The sequence below is a fragment of the Lathyrus oleraceus genome, chromosome 1 (genome assembly GCF_024323335.1).
Source record: "Lathyrus oleraceus cultivar Zhongwan6 chromosome 1, CAAS_Psat_ZW6_1.0, whole genome shotgun sequence".
In the NCBI taxonomy this organism is placed as follows: domain Eukaryota; kingdom Viridiplantae; phylum Streptophyta; class Magnoliopsida; order Fabales; family Fabaceae; genus Lathyrus; species Lathyrus oleraceus.
Window position 1 is genome coordinate 286,883,788 of NC_066579.1, and position 10,033 is coordinate 286,893,820.

General features: G+C 39.0%; 1 pseudogene; it reads left to right on the forward strand.

The window, feature by feature from the left end:
• The first annotated feature begins 2,219 nt into the window (after positions 1-2,219).
• On the forward strand, positions 2,220-2,319 carry LOC127116451 (uncharacterized; annotated as a pseudogene).
• The last annotated feature ends 7,714 nt before the right edge of the window (positions 2,320-10,033 follow it).

Below are 10,033 nucleotides of genomic sequence, written 5' to 3' on the forward strand. Positions count from 1 at the left end.
CGGTTGAAGATCCTAGTTGAGCTTCAACCGGAGATCTGTGACTCGCAGTGGTTTCAGCGAAGGGATGGTGGGGCGGTCCATTTCTGGGTTGAGTGTTCTTCATGTTCATGATGAACATGAAGATTCTGGTTGAAGGTGTTGGTCTGAGAGATGGGTTAATATGAAGAAAGGGGTGGCCGGAGGGAGAAGGGTAGAGAGAATAGAAAGAGTGGAGAGAGAAAGAGAGGGTAAGAGAGAGAAATATGGATGAGAAATGGGAGAGCATTAAGAGGGTTCAAGTTCATATACCCTTTACGTGACCTTTCTAATGGCTGCCAAGTGGCCTCCTCATGAACCTCCAGATCAGTTGACTATCATAGACAACTGATGTCCCCCTACGCACGGTCTCACTGTGTATCCCTTGTTGACTATACATCATAGCCTCCCATTGACCATACTTTGACCCGTCATTAGAACCAAAGGTTGAGATCAAACCTATTGATCTTCCTCTGATCTTGATCAAGAGGTCCAAAGAGAGTCAAACATTGAATATCTCTCTATAGACTTATCTTTCCAGTGTGGGCTTTAGAGGTTGATGGGCCTCTCTCCCACTACTCTTTGCACCCCCTTTTACAGCCCAATTACTAATCTAGTTAAACATATACCCCCCTTTTTTTAATCAGTTAATTCTTTATTTTAATTATACTTATTAATAAAAAACTTCATGATTAATCCAATTAATTTAATAACTAATTTTAATTAAATCTCAATAATTAATTCATAATTTTTAAAATATTAAATTATTAATTATTTAATTATTCCATTTAGGGTTTAGTATTTAAAATTGAATAAATAAATTATGGTTAACCTAATTAATTATAATATTTATATTTTAATTGACTAGAGATATATATTATTCATATTATGGTTAATTAAATCAAGAAACATCAGTTATAATTAAGGATAATTTCAAGGGTTTTAAGGGGTATAAAAATAGTATAAAATCGGGAAAGAGGATATATCTTATTACATCTAATTTTATTTATTTTCATTAATTAAATTAAATTATATTTTCAAATCTAATGGGACAAATGTAACACCTCAAAATTCGCCCTCCTCTTCTTGGGACTAGTTTAGCATATTGCATTTCATATTTAGGGCATTAGTCATTGCACATTGCATATCATGTGAAAATAGAAGGTCATCCTCCTAAGTCTTTCTCATAAGACAGAGAGGTTAAGAGATGCAAGCCTGAGGGTTTCTTTAAATTGATCATCAACCATCTGAGGGTTTGTGCTTCAATTAGGGTTTCTTGATCCTTCAGAGGTCTTGGGTATTATCTTGTTGGCAAGGATATATTACCATCATCATGGTTCTGTCATCTTCCAGGGTTTTATTGTTCAGGCTTCAGTCCCTTTGGATTAGGGTTTTGACCTTTGGTCAACCCTAATGAATGACTGTTATTCCAACCAGGGATTCTCAAGGAGGTGAAGTATTCTATTGAGATGGAGATCACATGGTTATGTGGAGAAGCTTATATGAGCAAGGGGTTCATTTCTGAGCCATTTCCTCAGGTGGTAGAGGCTCAAAGTCATCAGTGCATTGCCAAGTCATCTGGGGCCCATAAAAGTCAACTGAGGGCTAGGAGGGGGAGAAATGAGTCTCAACACTTCATTCATGTCCAAAAGAGGTTTATTCATTATTTCAAACAGATACCTTGAAGAATTTGAGGTCAGATCAAAAGTTTCCAAAAATGGAAACTGACGTGTAATTGAAAGTTTCCAAAAATGGAAAGATTTTGGTCCAAAAATGGGTTATAGGTATTCGAATAGGGGCTTCCTTGAGCATAGTTTACTTGCTCTGCTTGGATTCCAGTCAAGAGTTGACATTCCGCAGGAGTGTGGCCTTGGATTCCACAGATCTCGCAATTCTGAGTTATAGCAACCACGGCGGCTGGAGGTGATACGTTTAAACTTTCAATTTTCTGGACCAAAGCATCCACTTTTGCATTAACGTGATCAAGGTTACTTATCTCGTACATGCCAGTTTTCGTTTGAGGTTTTTCCACCGTTGTTCGTTCGGTTCCCCACTGATAGTGGTTTTGGGCCATGCTCTCGATAAGCTGGTAAGCATCAGCATAGGGTTTGTTCATTAGTGCACCACCTGCAGCGGCGTCTATTGTTAAACTTGTATTGTATAAGAGACCATTATAAAATGTGTGAATGACTAACCAGTCTTCCAAACCATGGTGTGGGCAAAGTCTCATCATGTCTTTGTATCTTTCCCATGCTTCGAAAAGAGACTCGTTGTCTTTCTGTTTAAATCCGTTTATCTGGGCTCTTAACATAGCTGTTTTGCTTGGCGGAAAATATCGGGCAAGAAAAACTTTCTTCAATTCGTTCCATGTGGTGACTGAGTTGGAAGGAAGTGATTGAAGCCATCTTCTAGCGCTATCTCTTAATGAGAAAGAAAAAGACGAAGTCGAATTGCCTCTGAAGTGACACCATTAGCTTTAACAGTATCAGCGTATTGGACAAATACGGATAAATGAAGGTTTGGATCTTCGGTAAGATTTCCAGAGAATTGGTTCTGTTGCACAGCCTGCAACAGCGAAGGTTTAAGTTCAAAGTTGTTTGCTTCGATTGCGGGCGGAGCAATACTTGAATGCGGTTCATCTTGCGATGGAGCGGCGTAATCTCTAAGAGCACGAGCTGGTTCTACCATCTCGGGTATCGAAGGAAAAATGTTTTTGAAATCAGGAAGGTCTACAGGAGGGAGATTGTTCGCAGCACGATATTCCCGAATTCGTCGTAAGACTCGGAGATATAGTTCGATATCGTTGATTCGTAAATAGAGCGGTTCGCCTTGTGAGCGAGTGCGTGGCATACAAATCAACGAAAGAAAGAAAATAGAAGAAAAAGAAACCTTAGTCTCTACAGCGTAACGGAAGAGTTACGATATCGATTGAATAAAAGTCCCCGGCAACGGCGCCAAAAACTTGATCGCGACTTTATGAGTCGAATTGGGATACAAACTGCAAGTGCACAGTTCTATCGCGTAGTTTTAAAAGATATCGATCCCACAGGGACTTATGAATCGATATACCGTTATCTAAGGTTACTACGTAAATCTAAGGTGAAAATGTTTGATTGTTTGGGGAAAAACTAAGAGCTAAACTAATATCTAGATTAAATATAAATGAAACGGATATCGGTATGTAGTTCGTCAAAACTAGGGAATCAAGTCTTTGTCGGTTTCTTGGTTTTAAAATGAATCGTTTCGGTTAACTTTATTGGTTAAAGGTTTTATCTCAAACTCTCGCTCTGTTGAATAAACCATGATTTTATATTAATGTAGCTGTCACTTATAATTAAGTCAAAAACCATATTTTGAAAACAATAAAGTTGCAGAAACTCCTTTTAAGAAAATACTGACCGTTTTAAACACCCTTATCTCAAACTCTCGCTCTGTTGACTTAGGTTATATAATCAAATCCAAATGCTTAACTCTCGTCCTCACATTCAATCTTTAAAAATACTTTTTGGAAAAGGTCGGAACTTAATTAACTCTAAAACTTGCTCTCGCCCTGATCTAGAATTAATGCCTAACTTACACTGTCCAGTTAAAATCTCAAACTCTCGCTCTATTGATTTTAACTTCTTTATGTCCTTTACTTTTGTAAAAAATCTTGTTATTAAACCTGTAAGTTGAGACCGTAAAAAGATTGATTTTAATTTAAGTTTAGATAGACCGACTCAGTCTTGATCCCTTATTCTGCTTACTTTACATACCGATACCTAGGCGAATTAGCCAGACATGCTAAATAAACAAGAATACATATCATGCATAAACAGACTCATTCCAGGCAGATAATATAGATAAATAATAAAACAAAATATTAAATAATGATTAAAGAACCTGAATGCGTAATACAATAGTCTTGAACACTCCACCACAAGCCGGTAGGATTTGTTCTTGGATTCTTCAATTAAACAGTAAATTAAATCAAGGAAATAAAACTGGAATATAACGTAAGGTTAAATCCAGTATAAAATTGCACAATAGTTTCCGGTGTAGAAACTATTATGCGAAAAATAATAAAAGCTAAAACGGGAAAGGTAAATTTGCAAGGGAAAAAGAATGTAAAGCTTGCAAAAGAAATAAATAAAATAAACAATGCTGGAAAAGAAAAATAAGCAAAAGCTAAAACAGAAGGTTTGAAAAGCTTCGGCAGAGTAGACGGCAAAAGAGGGGAGAGGAAGCGGAACCCTTTTAGGTTTCTAATGTAGCTATTTATAGTAGTGCTTCTAACTGCTTTTTGTTTCCCACGAGTCTTCAGCATGGCTAAATACACGGCGCGGGCATAGGACACGAACTCTCTCAACGTCTCTTCAATTCTTCTGAGGGCGTGACTTGCGCCAAAAAGCTAGTGGAATGGTGTGACGCTCGTCACACCATGTGTGACGCTCGTCACAGGGGTGCTTTTAGTGTGACGCTCGTCACAACCCTTGTGACGCCCGTCACAGGCACAACGTGCGTTTCTTTGGGCTGGGCTTGGTCTTTGATATTTGTTTCCTTTTTACTCCTTTCTACACCTCCTTTTCTTCCCTTTTTCACTTTTGCTTCAAAATGGATACCTGACATAAATAGCAAGGAAATACTGCATAATATCTGATAAAATGAGATAAACTAAAGTAAATGATAATCTAATCTAATTGAATTAAGTCTTAAAATGTGATATAATTTCGTGTTATCAAACTCCCCCATACTTAAATCTTTGCTTGTCCTCAAGCAAAATTCAGTATAGAACTTGTTAAAAGTTTTAGCCAGATGAAATTTCAAAGCACAATCGATTCGTACTAGGTTGCAAATGGATTTTTGTTTAGGAGGACTTGAGTTTAATCTTGACATCAACAACTACCGTTACAACTTAGATAACCCTACCTTATGCAAATCAGTTCAAGTACCCTATGATAGCTATCCTGGTTCCTTTAGTCTTATTTTACCCGTTTTCATTCTAGCGAAATCACATTAAGCCCTTTATCTTTTCGCGCACGTAGTGGAGTAACCGGTTAGTGATTATGATCCGCTTTTAGCTAGAAGTTCTGGTACATAAGTCGGATAACTTCATTATTCAGTCCATTGCAAATTGCGGGGGATCGAACCGTAGTCCGCCCTACCAAGTTCAGTACCAGATACCTACTGAACCAACTCATAATGGATCTTTCATATTGTGTTTTTGCATGATCTGCAACCTTTAGATTAAATGATCTGGTAAGGATCACCTAATTTAATCAGTGCATTTCCTGATATATTCATATATTTTATGTTACTTTGGGGATCATTCACTTATATTCATCGGCTCTCCACGTAGTTTGCTATTAAGATGGTGCTGACTTCTCGTATAAACTACTCGGGGTTACTCTAAAGCTAAAAGTTCGAAGAATCGGTATAATAGGTGCTTATCCTGATCTAACATGTTGAGGTTCTCAAAGCGTTGTTATGGTAATGATTTTTTTGTCTTGATTTCACTCAAGTTTTATAAAGTAAGCAACCTTTATACTTATTGGGTGTGTTAAAATTGTTTTTGTTATGGCTCAAGAAAATTGAGGGAATAGATAATAGAAATATTTCACACTAGGGACTTAACTTAAAGTTATAATAATTTTTTTTTTTTTTTCATAAAAAGAAAGGGAAATAACAATGAAAGGGAAGGTAACATACTTGAAAAAATGGAAATAGGAAGAATATTGTTTCCCCCCCCATACTTAAACTAAACATTGTCCTCAATGCTTTAAGGGAAAGAAATACAAAAGGGAAATTCAAAGAAAATAACAACTAAGGCTGCCTTCCGCCTCTGGTTCTTGGACCTGGTGATCTTTGACGTATGTCTAAGTTGTCGAACCTGCTAAACAACTCAGTAAACCGCTGGTCGGTTATGGCATTCCGAGCATCCTGTTGCTGTTGCATTTGATGCATCATCTGCAGCATCTCGACATTCTGTGCCTGCATACCATCGATAGCATCCATAATGTCGTCGTTGGTTGCAGGCCTTCTTCGTCGACGACGTTGGGAGGATGGGCCAGTTGTATTGCCGGAAGGGTTGAGCGGGACTGACGGTTGTGTAGGCGGATGATCACCTTGTTCCATTTCTTCAAACTCATCTGTTTGTGGGTTTGTTTGTAAAGGCTCGGTGGTTTCAGGAGTGTTTAGATCATAGAGGTGGCGGTCGGGGTTTGTGACATCAGTGAGGCCAGTATTTGGTAGAACAACGCTTGGGACTGCCTGGTTGTTCACCATAAGATAATATCCTCCGCCTACTCTGTTTTTAATCAGGCGGCTGGAGCGGCAATAGCTGATATCCATAGACAGGGGAGGTAGGGATTCTAAAGTTTGGAGTTTATCCCCTAGGTTCAGGCCAAGTGCTATGGATGTTATTAATCCACCAATTATAAAGGGTTGCCGGCCTCTAGCACATAAGGTGCGGATATGATGAAAGAGAAAAGAGGCGGCGTTTACCTGAGTATCCGGTTCGAAAACGCACTGGAGGAAAAATAACTCCTTTGAGTTGACCTTACTGTTGTTTGGTCTTCCAAAAAGTGTGTTTTGCAGGATACGGAGAAAATAACGGATGGTGGGGTTATGTATATGGGAGAGAAGGAGTTCTTCCCAGTTGTAGGTCTCGATACCGGAAATTTTCTTAAAAAGGCCAAAAACGCCAACTGTGTTCTAGTTTGAGGTTGGAGGGATTCTGGCATGAAGCAGACCTTCTGTGGGAAAATGTAGCATGGTACTCAATTGGCGTTGGGTTAAGGAGTACTCGGTGTTGAACATACGGAAGGTTGCGGTACCGGTTAAAAATTCGTCTTCACCGGCGAGAGTGGTGTAGTCGTAAGAACTTAGGAATTCTAAGGTTAGGGAAGGGTAGCTGGGTTGGTTATGAGTGCAAAGGAAGGTTAAATCGGCTTTACGGAGCATCCACTCGATACCTTGGAGTAAGCCTAATTGTTGCAAGCAAGGTAAATCGGGGTACCTGGTGGAAACGACGCCTCGCTGCTGGAAGCGCTCGAATTGCTCTTGCTGATAGTTGTCATCTCCGGATCGGAAGATGATATTTCCGAAATTTTGATTTCCCGCCATTGTGATGAATTTTGAAGGAGTGATTTGGAGTGGAAAAGAATTGTATATTTGATATGAGAGAATTGTTTGTGGTGAATGAAGGAGGTTTTGGTAGGTATTTATAGGAGAAGGATTGGAAGGTGGAAAGAAAAAGTGGTTGAAAAGTAATTAAGTGTGGTTAAATGAAAAATGAATGGGGAATGTAAAAAGTTAAAGGTGTAACGTTCGTCTCCAACGGCTCCTTAACGTTCACTAGTCTGAGGAGTGTTACGCTCGTCACAGGGATGTGACGCTCGTAACAGGCACTAAGCGTGCCGTCCGTTATGGGTAGTGTGACGCTCGTCACGCATTCCCTTTTGGAAAGGCTTAGTGGCGCTTCACAGGATTATTTTGGTAGTGTATTTTAATGTTTTTTTTGCTTATGATCAGTTTAGTCTGCAATTTAATTTATTGTGCACGCTAAATCTGCTTTGTATAGTAATAATTCATAGGTAGCAACAGTAGAGCATAATAGCTTTTGCATAATAAATTAACTAAACAGCTTCAATAAAAATGATCATAATGTAATACAGGAAAGGAAAACAATGAAATGAAAGAGAAATAAACATGAATTCAAATAACATTAATGAAAAATCTATCCTAAAACTAAATAACTTAGAAAGAAATAACTAAATTCCATTTATCTTCGGATCTCTGGCCGGAGGAGCAAAAGAGTTAACACGATGCCGCAACATACGTAACTGACTTGCCGTGCTGCTCATGTATTCTAGGACTGCATGCCTCAAGTTGTGGAAATCTTCCCTGAGGGCGTGATGCTCTGACATCAAGGCTTCAATGACGGTTTTAATATCTGTTCCTGGCATATGATGTCGGAGATCAGGCATGGCTGATTCTTCGGTCAGGACAGGCTGAGGAGGAGAATCAATATCATAGTAGCCGGAAGGTGTCTGAGGGTCAGATTCAGCATGAGAGATATGGTCAACATAGTGCTCATAGTCATCACAAATCTCATAGTCCTGGATGGATTCAGTGGATCTAGCAGGAGTAGGGGTTTCATTCAGGTTATAGAGCCAGTTCCTTTGGTTATGAACACTAGTCCTAGGATCGGGCATGGTGAATAGGCAGAGAACCTGGTTATCAATAATAAGTTCAAACTCATCAGACCCTAGGTTTGCTATAAACATAGTGTTGAAGAGGAAAGGTATACTCATAGTAGTAATGCCACAAAAAGGGCTAAGGTCAAGCATAGGCTGACGTAATCCAATGGCATTACCTATCATAGTTATCAAACCGCCTATTCTAATGGGTGCTCGCTCATCCTGGATAAGGTGGTCCAAATTAGCTAACATAAAAGTGGCACCGTTTACTGGACGGTTCTGGGAAGCACAAAATATGATGAAGAGTTCATCACGTGAAACTGAAGTACTATTTGGCTTCTTCCCAAATAAAGTGTGGGTCAGGATCTTATGGAAATAGCGAAAAGCCGGGTTATGTATGTTTCCAGAGAGAAACTCATGTTCTTCGGGCTCATCATTTCCAGTCAGCTTACCCCAAAAGTGTTCAAGCTCTCTATATTCAAAAAGTTCTTCCTGGCTTACAGTGAATGTATCAAGGGAGGTAGGAAAACCCAAAAGGTTGGTAAAGTCTCTAATATTAAATTGGTACTCCATATTGAACATTCTGAATTGGATAAAACCTCTGCTAATTCCTTTTCCACGGCTAGGTAGATAGATTAATGAACTAAGGAATTCTAGTGTGAGCCTCCGGTAGGTGGTGAAATGTCTCAGGATAGGGGATGTCTCCCATCCTATCTGATTCAGCAAATACAGGACACTCTGTCTCAGTCCAAGGGCAGTCATCGCCCAATCATCAGCATAAAGACTAGGTAGCATCTCCCTAGTGGCTAGTTCTTCAAACTTTTGTTTCTGAGCCATTCCTCTGAACTTGATACCCATACGATCAATATGTCCCATCTGGTTAGTGCTAGCTAGAGAAAAAAGAAGACATGAGTTTAAGTCAGGATTTGGCCAAATGCCGAAAGAAAGGAAAATTATTATTAATGTATTTTTTTTTTTATATTTTTGAATAAATAAAGAATGAATACTGAACAAAAATTAAAAGAATAATTAAGAAAGAAAATAGTGAAATGATAATAATAGAATAAGAAAATAGCAAACTAATTAGTGGGTTGTCTCCCACCAAGCGCTTTGTTTATACGTCGCAAGCTCGACAAAGAAACTGTTAAATATAATTGATGGGTCCTGGGGGCGTTTCGTCTAAGTGTAGAATTTGCGAATCCTCGTTGGTTTCCGCATAGTGATAATGTTTCAGACGCTGCCCGTTTACGGTGAACGGTTCTGTAGATTGTCCTTTTATTTCTACCGCTCCACTGGGAAAGATTTTAGTGATATGAAAAGGTCCTGACCATCTGGATCGTAGTTTTCCCGGGAATAACTTTAGTCTAGAGTTAAATAAAAGTACTGCGTCGCCTTGCTTGAAGATTTTCCTTGATATACGCTTGTCATGCCATTGTTTTGTTCTTTCTTTATAGATTTTGGCATTTTCATAGGCGTCTCTTCTGAGTTCCTCTACTTCGTTTATGTCAAGGATTCTCTTTTCACCGGCGGCTTTATAATTCAAATTTAAATTTCTAATAGCCCAATAGGCTTTATGTTCTAATTCTACCGGGAGGTGACAGGATTTTCCATAAATGAGCTTAAATGGGGTTGTCCCTATGGGGGTTTTATAAGCAGTTCGGTATGCCCACAAAGCTTCTGGTAATTTCAATGACCAATCTTTCCTTGAAGTGGCGACCGTTTTTTCTAGAATTTGCTTGATTTCTCTGTTAGACACTTCCACTTGTCCACTGGTTTGAGGGTGGTAAGGTGTTGCTATCCTATGTCTCACTCCATACTTAAGTAGTAGTTTTTCGAGT